This window comes from Halichoerus grypus, chromosome 8 (assembly GCF_964656455.1).
Source record: "Halichoerus grypus chromosome 8, mHalGry1.hap1.1, whole genome shotgun sequence".
In the NCBI taxonomy this organism is placed as follows: domain Eukaryota; kingdom Metazoa; phylum Chordata; class Mammalia; order Carnivora; family Phocidae; genus Halichoerus; species Halichoerus grypus.
In genome coordinates, this window is record NC_135719.1 from 19,293,625 (window position 1) to 19,309,500 (window position 15,876).

Genomic DNA, 15,876 nt, shown 5'->3' on the forward strand with positions numbered 1-15,876 from the left:
GGGGGCACCTCCGGGGCCGTCCGACTTCCTCGGCCCCCGCTCGCCAGCCCCGCCTACAGGGGGCGGAGGCGACCGCGCGTCCCCTTGGTTCCACCTCCCACCGAACCGGCGCCGCTGCGGCCGCTGGTTCTGCGGGCGGCTGGTCCTGGGCCCCCGCGGAGCGAAGAGGAAGAGATCCCTCATAACGCACTCCTCTGGCTTGGCTCGAAAGAAAAGGAAGATGTGCCCCCGCAGTCTGGCAGGGACTAGGGGAGCTGAATTCAAAGTGAGGAAGGAGGAGAGGTGTGCCTTGCAAACTTAAAATTGCTGAGTAACAGGTCTTCGCGGATACTCAGAGGGGTGCCCGCTTTGTGCCGTGGCTCCCTAAGGGATCAGTGGGGAGAGAGCAGCCTGCGTTTTTACCACCCTGACCCTGGCAAGGAAGTACCAGAACCAGGCACCCCATTAAATCCCTGCCATGCATGCGCGATTGTGGGTGCAAGTCCGCCACCCAGACGCGCTGAGCTCTTTGTTTGCTGAGCCTTGGTTCCTGGTCTGGAAAGATTAGGCCGATTTCCGTGCCCAGCGCGTTGAGTACTCCTACTCAGAGACCCTTAGAGATCCTTAGGTCCAATGATGGGCACTAAGGCACTCAGCAAATATTTGACCTTGCTTCCTTTCCCTTGACTTCTTTTTCTCCCTCCTTCCTCTCCTCTTCCTGCTGTACTCTTCTTGCACTTTATTTACTCTTGATCTCTGCCTGGTCAGTTTCTTTTCCCTTGGATTGAAGAGCCCATGTCTCCCGTGTACCGAGTCTGCCCTGCAAGGCGCTGGATATGCGGGATATGATCCCTGCCTCCCGGGAGGTCAGAAATACACACCCGGCCACCCCCACGGAACAGCAGAAATTAGATACAAGAGAGTTAGAGGAGCTAAACTGGGTGTGGGACAGACTGGCATTCTATAGGTTGTGGGAGTGGGTGGCCTGTGAGCTGGAGAATTTAAGAGCTGGTGTAACTGGTGGTTAAGAGCCTAGGCTCCGGAGTCAGAAAGACCTCACCGAGTCCTGCCTTGGCAACTGATGGTATGAACCTGAGAGTTCACTTAATGCCTCTGAATTTCCACTTTGTCTTTAATAAATTGGGGTGCAAATAATAGCTATTGTATAGATTCTGAGAAATAATTAAGTGCTTTTCATGAAGTACTTAACCGCAGTGTCCTGGCCCATGATCCGCACTTACTAAACGTTGGCTAATGAGAATAATAGTATGGTAAGAAATATTGGGGGCCAGGAGGAAAAACATTTAGAACACATGGCCAAAGCAGAGCTGCCGTCTTCATGCAAAGAATACTTAGAGTAGCAGCTCCCTGTGAATGAACACAACGGCTCACCGCTCACTGATCTCTGGACTCGGCCTACAACATGGGATCCCATTTAATTTTCACAAACCTGTGAAACAGTTCATAATATCCCTGGTTTAAGATGAAGAAAATTAGCCCCAGAACCATGAAATCATTGGCCTGAGAGTATGAACCAAGTTAGTAGCAGAGTCACCTGAGCCTATGGCAAATCTGGCTTTTCCCACAGTGGCCTCCCTGCTGGCAAGATCCCCTGCCTTAGGGAGGGAAGGTAATGGGGGCAGGGGGGACATAAAGGATACAGGAAGGAGGGAAAGAGCAGTAAATAGGAGAAGTAGCAACCATACCTTGGAAGCCCACTAATAATACAACAGAATTAAAATAGTAAGTGAACCCACACAAAAAAGCTTTTTGCTTCCAACTCCTGCCACAGTGGGGTTCCTGTTCTGTGGTTCCTGCAGCTCAACCACAGGTTGAAAATGACTAACATTTTTCAATCATTAAATCCTGCAGAAAGTGAAACATCTAAAGAGACAGAAATCGAAGGTCATACCTCCTCATCTCTCACCACAATATACTCTTCTGTCAAGCTTCCTTGAAGGTTTTTTTGTTGTTTTTTCTTCTCTCTTTTTTTTTCTACTTGTCCAAATATATTGCCTCCTGCTTTCTAGTATGTTCCATCCAGGAAATAATCTCATCACTTTAACCAACTCGACTTCATTTTGTGCCAGCAGCTGGACTCACATATGTGGCTGATAAATTTTCAATACACTGTTGTAACACTGAATTTCTTGACGTAAACAAGTTTTGAACCAAGTTTTATAGGCACTGTCCTTGATGTCATAATTGTTACTTTTCTAAAAAAAATAAAATCTCCACTCTTCTCGGTCTTGCCTTCTTAATCCACATGAACATCAAAATGTGTAGCCTCTGAAGAAACAACTCCGTTGTGAATATGATCTTCGAGGTGGGGATTTCTCACTGCCCACATTCAGATTAGAGTCCTACCAGATACAATCGCTCTTAGATGCTGGACAGCATATGCTGGGTTGCAGGGCGATGTAATAATTTCACCTGTTCTTTTCCATGTTCAATGGCGTATTTCAGAAGCACTGCGGTGGAGGTATGTTAGCAATGTCGCTGTGTCTGTCTGAACGAGCAAGAGTAATTTAAATAGGACAAGTTCAGTGGCTACAGTCACCTGGGATCTCGGCCCATGGAGTTAAAGGAGTTTTCCCAGTCTGTAAATGCAAAGGATCAAAAGCTCCAACTCTTCTCTGCTCCTAGGGAATCACAACAGGACTCCTTGTGCCCTCCCTCCAGAGCTGGTCACGTGGTCAGTCCAGTCCAGCTCTTTTGGAGGACTCAAAGCTCATCTTGGGGGTACGAACCCCTTGAATGCCCAAGGAAAAGTTTGTGAGATCTGCTAACGGTGACATAAAAACTTGACAATGAGCATCCCTCACATTTTCCTTCATTGGTGCTTCTTTTAATTTCTGGGCCAAAAAAAAAAAAAAACAAAACTGAAGTGGGAAAACAATTGAGATATAAATATATAGATCTAGATCTTCCAGGAGGTGAAATCCACATCATGGTTAAGGTAAAATTTAATCCACCATCCAAGTGGCCGATGTTTAGTGTTTGCCATAAGGAAGCATATGCACTTTGCTGCATGGCCTTGAGAAAATGGCATTCCTTTTACTGTTCGTGAGAATCATCTTTGTTATTATATTTGCTCGGTTCGGTTTCTTCCTATCATATAATTGTCATGATAGTTTACAGAAAATATATCCCCTTTTTATAGTGGCTTGTGTGGAGAGACCACACTTAGTGACTCACTCCTAGCCCTGCCACTTAACTAACTCCATGTTTTCCTGCAGTTGGTAAGAAAAGAAAAAAAAACAAAAAAAAAAGACAGTGGTTGGTGGGGTTTCAGTTTCTTGAACAAGGGAGTGGCCCCAACAGAAAAGGAGTCTACTTTCTAATAGCTCAGAAGGAAGACTTATTATAAAATCTTTCTTTGGAAACCAAAACCAACATTTAACTGTCTTATTAATAATAAGCCTATGTAACAAATTATTTCAAATACCCACACATGTATTAACACAAGCTAATTGGCTGTATATGTTCCCAGGTAGTAGGTTGCTCAAAGTTACATTTTCATAAATATTATAGTTTTCAAGGGTGAGAATTTTTATGGACAAAATGAACATCTGGTAATAGTTGCTTTTAAAAAGTTAAAATTGTTGGAGAAATGGTAGGAGAAAACTTAGAGCCTCAGTCCCCCATTTATCAGTTAATTAAAGCAGACCCAAATTTACTTTTTTAGGTGAAGCTTAACCTTTCTCAAGAATACTTCGTCATCATCGGTATTTTGATGTATGGTGATGTGAATTCCATCCAATGAGCTTGTTGCTTAAGCTTTCCCCCCAGATTAAACCAGCCCAAGAGAGCATTCCATACGGTACAGCACTGCCGTGGCCCCACACGGAATCACTTTGTTGGATTGTTCTCTTGCGTGCTGCCATTGGCCCTAGTTTGGAGCATCTTGGAATCAGTCTTGAGAAATGTGTTGTTGAATTTGCACTTGGAATGTTGGCCAGGGTTATTGTTCTTAAAATCCTGGGGCTTGTTTTAAGATGATCCAAGGTAGAAGTTGTCGGTCATGACGGGTATGCAAACCTAGGCTTTTCCACACGATTGGTTTGTTGGCATCCCCTGAATTCTGTAGAGAGCACAAGTGAACTGGTTTTCCTAATTTGACTACTAGAATGCTCAGAGAGGTCTACCTCTGCAGTGCTTTTTTGGACATTGTATAACAAAGTTATATTTTTCTACCTTTACTGTTGTAAGTCTGAGATGACACTGAAAGAATTTTCGGACTGGAATATTGGAATAATAATTTTCTGTGCAATTAGACGGGCATTCATTGACACATTCACCCACATAACTACAACATATTTTGAGTAGCTACAATGAGGGCCACAGACTAGCATGCCTATAGGGGCCAGGCTGGTGAAATAAATGTGTGACTGGCCACATACAAAAAAATAGAGACTCCCACAAACTGCCCACCTAAAGGAATTCATTTATTAACTCTGTGCTGGCCGGATAAGGCAGGTGGCTAGAAGTCAGGTGGCTATTCCTACCCCCTGGCCAACAATGTGTCAAGCCCTGAAGTAAACACTATGGCTATACATAAATAAGAGATGAGGCTCCTGCCCCCCAGGGGCTCACAGTTTGTTGAAGGGGGAAAACATGGAAACAAATGAGCACAATAGCATGTCAGAAGTAGTAGGAGCACCTGCAGGGTCCAGCAAGTAAAGTACAGAGTCAGGTGCAGGATTCCAGTAGAAAATATACAAGGGAATTAGCAAACACAATGACTCCGGGCAACCCCAATTGCTGAGAGAGGAGATCCTCAGGATTGAGTCTTAGCGCACACCACTGCAAGGAACACACACTCAACCAGCAGGAGATCAATTCAGAAAATGAAGCCAGACCCGTCTAGCAATATTTCCGTGATTATTTACTCGAGTAATCAGAAAATTAAAATATAGATACATGGAAAGAAATAACACTTAGTCGAGGACATTAACAAATTTTGGACTTGACGTCTGCAGCCTATATTTGTGAGTGCTGGGACATATAATTTGAATAAGTTTTCACTCATCGAGCCTCCAATTACTGGCTGTAATGAGGACCTAAAAAGAAAATACAGAATCACTAATGAATGGATTGAAAAGTAGTCAGGAAATACATGGGGTTTTATTAAGCACATAATAATATTTTCAAGCTGACTTGGTAAACAATGACCTGCTTTCCTATTTTTTTAGGTTCATATTTATAATGACTATTGTTGTATCTTCCTGAGAGACTCTGGGCCCAAAATAGAGAAAAAAATAGTAAGAAATCTGGGATGCCTGGGTGGCTCAGTCGGTTGAGCGTCTTCCTTTGGCTCAGGTCATGACCCTGGGGTCCTGAGATCAAGTTCCACATTGGGCTCCTTGCTCAGTGGGGAGTCTGCTTCTCCCTCTGCCTGCCACTCCCCCTGCTTGTGCTCTTATCTCTGTGGAAATAAATAAATAAAATCTTTTTTAAAAATAATAATAAATTTGACCTTAATACTAAATGAATTTCTTAATTTCCAGTATAAATGTGCTCTTTTTTTTTCTATGTTGAAAATTTTATACATTCTGTTAAGGGCTTATTCTTTAAAAAAATAAGTTGGCTTGGTAGTTTGAACTTCCTATTAGGCTTATTTTAAAATGAAGAATGGGAAGGATAAAAACCAATTCAGTGAAATGCAAAATATATTTTAGATCATAAAGGAAAGAGAGTTTCACAGCTGATTCTCTCAATGTCAGACAAATTTGGTTGTAGTTTTGAACTTTTATAATGACCTTTGCATCCACCCTCCAAATGAGTTTGTGACCTATCTCCTTATTCTTGATGGATTTTGGTGAAACTGGACCCTACTTGATGAATTTGCAAAATGGAATTTCGCTTCAGTAACTCTCATTTGAAAATCCCAGCCTTAGATATCGAACTGAGTATGCTTTACCACACACATTCAGGGGTAAAATATGTTCAGGAATTCCATAAAACTAAGGCAGGCATCCAAGCTATATGCCCACACAGTAGATGAAAACATTCTGGGCCTTGGTTAAGTTTTGTGTCCATAATGTCTCATTTCTTACAGGCTCTTTCTTCCCCAGCAATAAAAACTAATCACTTCTCTTAAGAACCAAGCAAAGCCTAACATCATGTTATTTCACCTGAACAAACTGTATTTTAGTATATGGCATAAATGTCAATTTTGTTAAATTAAAGAGAATTGCAAATTGGGTCAGAAGGAGTAGGCTCAGAGGACCAGCATTTAAAATGCGGGGCCTGGGTGGCTGGGTGGGTTAAGCATCTGACTCTTGGTTTTGGCTCAGGTCATGATCTCAGGATTGGGAGATCGAGCCCAAGTCGGGGTCCCTGCTCAACGTGGTCTGCTTGAGATTCTCTCTCATCCTCTCCCTCTGCCCCTCCCCCCCACTTGTGTGCACGCTCTCTCTCTCAAGTAAAATAAATAAATAAAAACTTTAAAATGCATGTAGGGTCATTGTGCTGTTTCCTGCTCATGTTTTGTACAGCTCTGAAGTGCACATTTTAGCAAGGTGTGTTCAAGGAGGCTTGTGTCCCCAACAAGCTAGAAACTCCCACGGTCACTTAATGATGAAACATGGCAGCGGAAAAAAGGACGGAATTAGCAGCACCATGAAAAGTGTTATTGGACTCTAAAGGGCGGAAATTAATAATGAGAAAGTGAGTGATCAATGAACAGTATGGAGAAGCAAGCTAGAATTTAAATTGGCAAGGAAAAACTACTAGAAACCATCAGGGAAAGAAAATCAAAGTGTGAAGATAAATAATATAGACAATAAGTCAAAGGGGCCCAATATAATCAAAGTTCATACTACGTGTAGGTGTAACGTAAGTCAGACAAGAAAATGGATTTTTCTTCTTTGTGATCACACCTCTCTCGAGGTGTACCTGTCATTGCAGCTTTTTGAAATACAGAAATACTCTGCCTAATGAAGAGATTAGTAGTCTACCATTGCGCTTTATCTGACTATTATTCTCTGAGAATAAGAAAGCTAATTAGCTCATGCCTTTAAATTTAACGCAGGTAGATACCACACGTCCAATGTGACTAAGGAAAGTATAATGAAAAAAGAGTTATTTGTAAGAACTAATGTTTTGTGTTAATATGCAGTATCTCTATAACATGAGTCCAAAACAGAAGTTATGGTGATCTGCCTAGAAGAGTAGTATTTATTCCGTCAATATCTTTTCTCTTGTTTTCTCATGCTACATTCTGCTCATGGTTTCCTATACGTGCCCTTTGGTTTCCCATCAGTCTTCTGACTAATTCTTTCATTCCAAGTGCCTAGATTCATTGTCAGCAAAATGTAGTCAAATTCTATCCCTTCAAGGTCCAAAATACTGTCTCCTCCTGAAAGAATCCCCTCTTTTCTCAACCAGAAGCAATGCCTCCTCCCAAGAACTCTCAGAGCAATATCCTTGCCAATCTTATAAAGCTTTAATGAAGAACAATTGCTTTCATCTTTATGGTAACAGTTATTTCGGGTACCTGTCTTATCTTTCATACATTCATTTGTTTTGCAAATGTTTCTGGAAAACCTTCTCGATTCAAGGATAAACTCTAGAATGTAAGATTTTTGATTTTAAATTCATGCATACTCAACATGTTAATTACCTATTGATAGGTGACAAATTACTTAAAAACTGAATGGCTCAAAGCAACAAGCATTTACGATCTCAGAGATTCTATGGGGCAGGAATCCTGGTGTGGCTAGGATGGATGTTTCTGGCTTAACATCTCTCATGACGTAGCAGTCATCTCAAGGCTCAAATGGGGCTGGAGAATCTGCTTCAAAACTCACTCAAACAGTTGTTGGCAGACCATCATTCCTCACCATATGGGCTATTCCATAGGTGGCCTATGGGTCCCCATGTCATGGCCACTGGTGATCAAAGAGAGAAAGAAAGAGACCAAGATGGAGCCACCATCTTTTTGTAACTTCATCTTGGCAATGACATCTGATCACTTCTGCCATATTCTATTTTATTAGATGCAAACCAATAAATTCATCACATATGCAGGGAGAGGGTATGACACAAGAACATGAACACCAGGAGGCCAGGATTATAAACTTAGAGACCTCTTACCATGCCTAATTACCACACACAATAAGTGTGTGATAAATAATCTGTTTAGGATTCTTGAACCTGTGAGTTTATGGTTTTCATTGAATTTGGTTATGATAAAAAAAAATTTCAAATATCCTTTCTTCAAATATTTTATGACCCCATTTTTTTTCATTTTGAAAACTGTATGTATATACACTTAATATACTCATATATAATACACGTATATAATAATACACACACATATATATGTGAGGCCACTTAATGTTGTCCCAGAGCTCACAAATGCTCTGCTCATTTTTTCTCCATCTTTAGGCTTCCATTTTCTGTGTGTTTCATTCTATATGGCTAGGTTAATTAATTTTTCCCTGCAATATCTTACCTGCTCTTAATCCTATCCAATGTGTTTTTCAACAGACATTTTATTTTTCATTTTGAAAATTTTGATTTTGGTTCTTTGTATATCTTTTATTTTTCCTATCTGCTCATTCTCTCTTCCACTTTGTTAAATGTAGAGAGTATATTGATAATACTGTTTATCTTCCTTGTCTACTAATTCTTATCATTTGTTTTGCTTCTGGTTTTTTTTCTATTTATGAATTTTTTCTACTTGCCATGGGTCTTTTTTCCTGTTTCCCTGCCTGCCTTGTCAATCTCGATTAAATGCCATGCAGTGTGAAGTTTATGTTGCTTAGTGCTGAATTTTTTAAATGATTATTCCTTTAAGTATCTGGGGACTTTTTTTTTTTTTCTGGAATGCGGATTAAGTTTGCTTGGAAATAGTTTGATTCTCTTGAGGGTTGTTTTTAAGCTTTGTTGGGTGGATATGGAACAATCTCTCATCTGGGGTTAAATATCGAGGTATAGGTGACCTTTAATAACATTTACATATTAAAGTATGCAATTTAATAAGTTTTGACATATTTGTACGATGTTCTTATTTAATTGTTGACCTATAATAAAATGTACGTGTTAACGTATACCGTTATTAAAGTTTTGAATTATTTATACATCCACGAAACCATCACCACAATCAAGACAGTGAACATATCCATCTTCCAAAGTTTCCATGTGCCCCTTGGCAATCCCTTCCTTGCTTTCTATGACTGTAGATTAACTCACATTTTCTAGAGTTTATATAAATGAAGTCTACAGAAGATATTCTATGTTTATCTGGCTTCTCTCACTCAGGATAATTAGTTCTCAATTCATACACTAGGTTGTAGTGTATACCAACAGCTCATTCAGTTATATTGCTGAGTTGTTTCCATTGTGTGGATATACCATAATGTGTTTATATATTCACTTGGTGATGAACAATTGGATTCTTTCCAGTTTATAGCAATTATAAATAAGGCTGCTGTGAATATTTGTATACAAGTATTTGAAAGAACATACGCTTTCTTTTCTCTTGAGTAAATAGCTAGGAGTAGAATGAATCATAAGGTACATGGATGTTTAATTTTTAAAGTCACTTCCAATGATTTTCCAAAGTGGATGTACCATTTTACATTTCCAATAGCAGTATAGGAGGGTTCCAATTTCTCCACCCACTTGCCAGTACTTTGTATGGTTTTTAATTTTAGCCATTCTAAAAGGTATGTAGTGATATCTCCTTGTGGTTTTAATTGGCATTTTTAAATGACTTGTCAAAATCTAGCATGTTTGTATGTACTAATTTGCCATCAATATATCTGCTATGGTAAAATATTTGATCAGACTTTCTGCTCATTTTTAAAATTGTGCTGTTTCTTGTTGAGTTTTGAGTATTCTTTACCTATCCTAGATTCCAATCCTTTATCGGAGCTAAACTTTGCAAATATTCTCCTAGTCTGTGGATTATATTTTTATCCACCCAACAGTGTTGTTTGAAGGGCAGACATTTAAAAAGTGTTGAAGTATATTTTAAAAAAATATTTGATTATAACTATGCTTTGAAGTTGGATCTAAAACAATTTTTTTTTTTTTTTTTTTGCCTAATTCAAAGTTTACATTGTTAAATCTATTGACATGAAGTTATTTAGAAAATTACTTTGGGGGCGCCTGAATTGGTCAGTCTGTTAAGAGATTGATGTTGATTTTGGCTCGGGTCATGGTATCAGGGTCACGAGATTGAGCCCCAAGTCAGGCTCTGTGCTCAGTGCGGAGTTTGCTTGGGATTTTCTCTCGCCCTCTGCCCCTCCCCCCACTCTCTCTCTTTCTCTCTCTTTCAAATAAATCAAATCTAAAAAAAAAGAAAAAGAAAAAGTCCACAAAATTCCCTTGAGGTTCACTAAGAGCTATAGAATCAGCTTTAATGTAATCTGTCCCATTAGCAATTTGGGTCTTCTTTTCTTTCCTTCACATCAAGCCTGGCTAGTTTGTCAATATTACATATTAGCAGTCTTCTCAAATAATTTTAGTTTCATTTATTATCTCTAGGAATAATTTTTTTTGGTTTTCTGTTTCATTGATTTCCATTTCTATTTGCTTTCTTCTTCTTTGGATCAAATGTGCCTTTCCTTTTATTTTCTAGATTCTTAAGGTAGAAACATAGGCCATTAACGTAAGACATGTGTTCTGTTTAATAGAATTGTTCTGTGGTACAAGTATCACCCTAGTGTTATCTTACAGTATTCAACCAATTTTAACATGCTGTGTTTTTATTTTCTTTTTCCATTCAACATATTTCCTAATTCTCCTTTTTGATTGCTTCTTTGATAAATGGATTGCCTAAATATATGTTACTTAGTTTCTGTACTTCATAAGTTTTCAAGAAATCTGTCTGGTTTTGAATTGTAATTAAATTCTAACTTTATCCTAGAACATAGTTTGCATGAATTGAATCTTTCAAAATTTATTGAGATTTGTTTTCTGGTCCAAATTATAACTTTATAAAATGTTCCATGTGTGGTTGAGAAGAACGTGTAGTCTGATGTTTTGGAGTGGATTGTTCTATATATGTAAAATAAGTCAGGTTTGTTGATAATTTTGTTCAATTTTTCTATGTCCTGCCTGAATTTTATGTCTGCTCACTCTATCAATTATTGAGGGAGGGGGATACAAATCTCTGATTCTCTTTGTGAATTTGTTTGTTCTTGCACTTTCAGTGGATTTTTGCTTTGTGAATTTTAAAACTCTCTTAGGTCATGAACATTTTTGGTTGTTTTGTCTTCTTAAAGGACATTTTTACCACCATAAAATTACCTTATTTATCTCTTCTAATATTCTTTGAAATTTACTTTGTGGGATACTGATATACTCACTCTGCTTGGTTTTTCTGTTTTTTTGTTTTGTTTTGTTTTTTAGTGTTAACATAGCATATTTTTTCATCCTTATTTTTAATCTATTTGCATTGTTATAGAGATCATTTCTGCTAGGCAACACGAATGTGGGTATTGCTTTTTTATCCAATCTGACATTTTGCTTCTTAATTGGAATGTTTGGGCTCTTTACTTTTAATGTAATCATTGATATCATTAGGTTTAACTCTGTTTTCTTGTTGTTTGTTCCCTATTTGTCTCATTTGTTTTTTGTTCCCTTTTTCTGTTGTTCTATCTTGTTTGGAATTAATTAAATATAATTTTGGGATTCCATTTTATCTCCTTTTTGGCTCATTAGCTGAACCACTTGTTTGGTTATTTTAGTCATTGCTTTAGGGTTTGCCCTACATTTATCAAAATCTCCCTTCAAGGGACATCATACCACCATGTAGGGTATAAAGCCTGTAATGGTATGAAACGCTTGCATTTCTCACCTCCTGACTTTTGTGCAACTGTATACATTTTCCTTAAGAATTAGATTGAGCAAAGGTAAAGTTAAGAAAAAAGAAAGAGAGAGAGAGAGAGAAAGGGAGAAGAGAAGGGAATAAAGGAAAAACGGAAGGAAGAAAGAAAAAGCAGAAAGAGAGAGAGAGAGAGAGAACAAAACAGCTTTAATCTCTTCATGGCAATTCCAAAACCCAAGAAGTTCTGAAAACCAGAGGCTTTCATGACATGTTTTACAGCAATACCTGACCTAATCTGAATTGATTTGGTGGCAAAGCCTGACCCAAAGTGGCATGAGGCTGCTTGGAGTCTTCATGACTCTTCATGTAATTATTCACAGATTTTGCTACAGAAAGCTGCGTGGGAAGAGTGAGCGCAGCAGGCCTGAGACTGCTCCCCCTTAAAAAGGCCTCTGCATGATTGGCTCCTGACTGGCATCTGGAAACTTGCATTTTGGGAGGGTTGCCACCATCCCTGACTCATAAGAGCGGCTTACTATGCTAAGCTGTTCATAGAAACGATGTGGCTTATGCTGAAAACCTATTTCTCCTTATGGGAGGCTTGAATTTTGGTCTGTGCAAGGTGGAGGGTGTTTATGTGTCGAGTCCCCAATAAAAACCCTGGGCGCTGAATGTCCAATGAGCTTCCATGGTAGATGCCATTTCACATGTGTTGTCACATATGTAGCTGGAGAGATCAAGTGCATCCTGTGTGACCCCCCTGGCAGAAGGCTCTGGAAGCTTATGCCTGGTTTCCTCTGGACTTTGTCCCTTGAGCTTTTTATCTTTGCTGATTCTGCTTTGTGTCCTTTTGTTATAATAAATCATAGCTATGAGCATGACTATATACTGACTTCTGCGAGTCCTTCTAGCAAATCACCAGGTCTGGGGATGGTCTTGGGAACCCCTGACAATGAAGTGAATGTGACTGATTGTAGGGCACTACTCAGGAATTCACTGGGATTCTTACATAGCATACGCTATGTGCCCTGTATAACTTATCTAATATTTCCAAAGTTCTGATTTCTGTTTTTTTTTCTCTAAAGTGTGTATGACCTGTGATTTTGGATAAAAGATTGTGTAACTGTATCCACAAACACACATATATTAAATATAAATAGTTTGTATGTATAACTCGTCAGGAAGTTCTTATGAACTACTGATCTTTGCCAGGTAAGATCAATCATGATGCCTTAGACTAAGATGATAATGATGGAAGGTGCTAGTAATAATAATAATAATAATAATAATAATAATAATAATAATAATAACTAACATGTCTTGAGTTCTCATGCCCAGCATCAGACACTATTTACAACCTTTACAATAACTCAGCAAAGTAGGTATTATTAGTATTCCCCTCTTTGTTGTTGTTGAAAATAAACTATGTCTCAAAGAGGTTGCGCCATGTGACCAACAACGTGAAGTTCACAAGGGTGGGAGACAGGGACTTCAGCCCAAGTGTATGTGGATGGATGCCTGCGCCCCAATCACAATGCCACAGGGAGTGACTCTGCTCAGCACAGAGCTCGTTTCTCTATTTTCTTTCATTAGGGCTTTTCCCCTCACTCACAGATTCACTTCTGGGATTTTCAAGAGTCTGTGCCTCAGGCTTGTTGACAGAATTACAGGCAGACTATTTGCTTCCCTCAGTGAGTGCTGCTAGTTGGCAGCAGAAAATGTGCTTTTGTGTTCCCTCGCTGGGCTTTTGTTCCTTTACCATGTAATCACTACCATATGTTGACTCCCATTCACACAAGTGACCTTGTATTTTATTAAGTAATATCCTGACTGCAGACAAAAGCAAACTTTATCAATCCTACTAAAATCCAAAAAAAAAAAAAAAAAATGCACAGAGGAGAGGAGGAAAAATAGGGAGTCCGAATGGAAGCTAGAACCCAGGTCACAAACAAGGCTAAGACCAGGCAGGCCAGAGAGAAAGGTTTAAGATTTGGCTGACTTCCACATGGCATATCCTTAACGCTCCAGGCTCATGGCTCTCCGAGAAAGCTACACTTGGGAGGACATTTGTAGCTGGTAGAAAAATGTAACAAGGGATCTACAGCGAAAGCCTCACAGCTGAAGAGACCCTTAACTAAGAATCAAGAGATCTAGGTGCTGTCAGTGGTGCTTCTCCTTCCTTGGGGTGTGACGTTGGGCATGTCACTCAGCTTTCCTGAGCCTCAGTTGTCGCTGGCCACAAAATGGCATTGTTCAGCGTCACCCCTGAAGTCCCCTTCAACGTAAAAATTCACTGATCATCATCACCAAATAAACATTCTGGGTCAAAATAGGTTTCACAAGAGGTATCTGAAGAAAGAAAAAAAAAAGACTATGTTGTCAGTTAAACATTCTCCTTAAAGGACTATTATGCTTAAAGTCAATATCTGTAGTGGAGTTTCAAGAGGCCTTCCTATCCTCATTCTCTGACCCGTATGCTTAATCTCAAAATGTCCTCCAATCTCTGTGAGGTTTCAGAAGGTCGGAGAGAACAATGCCAGAGACTTAATGTTCTTTTTTTTTTTAAGATTTTATTTATTTATTTTTTTGAGAGAGAGAGAGAGAGCCAGCACACAAGTGGGGGGAGGGGCACAGGTAGAGGGACAAGCCGACTCCACGCTGAGCGAAGACCCCCCATGCAGGGGCTCAATCTCACGACCCTGAGATCATGACCTGAAAATCAAGAGTCGGATGCTTAATCGCCTGAACCATCCAGGCTTAATGTTCTAGGGTGCAGCAAGTTCAACCTGAATACATTGAATTTCAACTTTCTTCCTTCAGGAATAGATTATTTTGTCCCTACTAAGGAGGTTTTGAGCAACATTTCAATGTTTAAGACTGCCCACTGCTTTTTGTTTAACGGTGGCGCTAGGGATTATCTCAAGAGACACAGGAGACAATAAAAAAAAGCGCTGGACTTGGAGGAAAAGGACAGGCCTTGGGATCTAGATCACTGCTCCCTAACTGTGTGACATGGACGTGCTCAGTTGAGGTCAGGAGAAGGGACGGTTCTGCTTCTCACTGAGCTGTAGAGATGAAGGAAATGGGATGCCTCAAGGGGCCCATGTGTACATGCAGCCCGCAGAGTGGGTCCCGAGACGTTCAACACAAATGTCTCTGAGCAAGTGCTACTCGGGAAGATCTGTGCGAGAAGGTATTACCACTGTGTTCAGTTGTTTGTCCAGAAGGGGATGTGTTCTAGTTTGGACGCTGTGATGGTTAAGTTTATGAGTGACCTTGACGGGCCACAGGATTAAACATTATTTCTGGGTGTGTTTGATGTTTGATTCAACATTATTTCTGGGTGTGCCTGTGAAGATGTTTCCAGAAGAGATTAACATTTGAAAAGGTGAACTGACTAAAGCAAATGGCCCTGTGCAGTGTGGGTAGGCATCATTCAACCCAAACTCTTAAATGCCTGAATCTCTCTCTGTCTGACAGTTGAAGCTGAGATATCTTCCTGCCCTCAGTGCTCCTGGTTCTCAGACCTTCACACCTGACCCAGAATCTATACCACCAACACTCAGGCCTTTGAACTATTCCATGAGCCAATTCCTTATAATAAATCATTATCTATCTATCTATCTACCTATCTATCTATCTATCTATCTATCTATCTATCTATCTATCTCCTATTGGTTCTGTTTCTCTGGAGAACCTTGACTAATACAGGCACCAAGAAGGAAGTAAAAGTTTATAACTTCAGAATAATAGACCAAGTAATGATTTAAGGAGTTGTTAATAATGGTGATATTAATAAACAGTAGGTTAAATGTATTGAATGCTTGTGTATACTTTGGTGCTTAGTACTCTGGCTACATTAATTCTTTGAACATACCATAATAGGTGCCCTCTAGAGTCCATTTTTATATACAAAGCAAGCAGTCAACATCATAGCAGGAATAGCTTTGGGAGACAATCATCTATACAAATTTATACATTAAAAACTTGATATTTAGGGCGCCTGGGTGGCTCAGTTGGTTGGGCGACTGCCTTCGGCTCAGGTCATGATCCTGGAGTCCCTGGATCGAGTCCTGCATCAGGCTCCTTGCTCGGCGGGGAGTCTGCTTCTC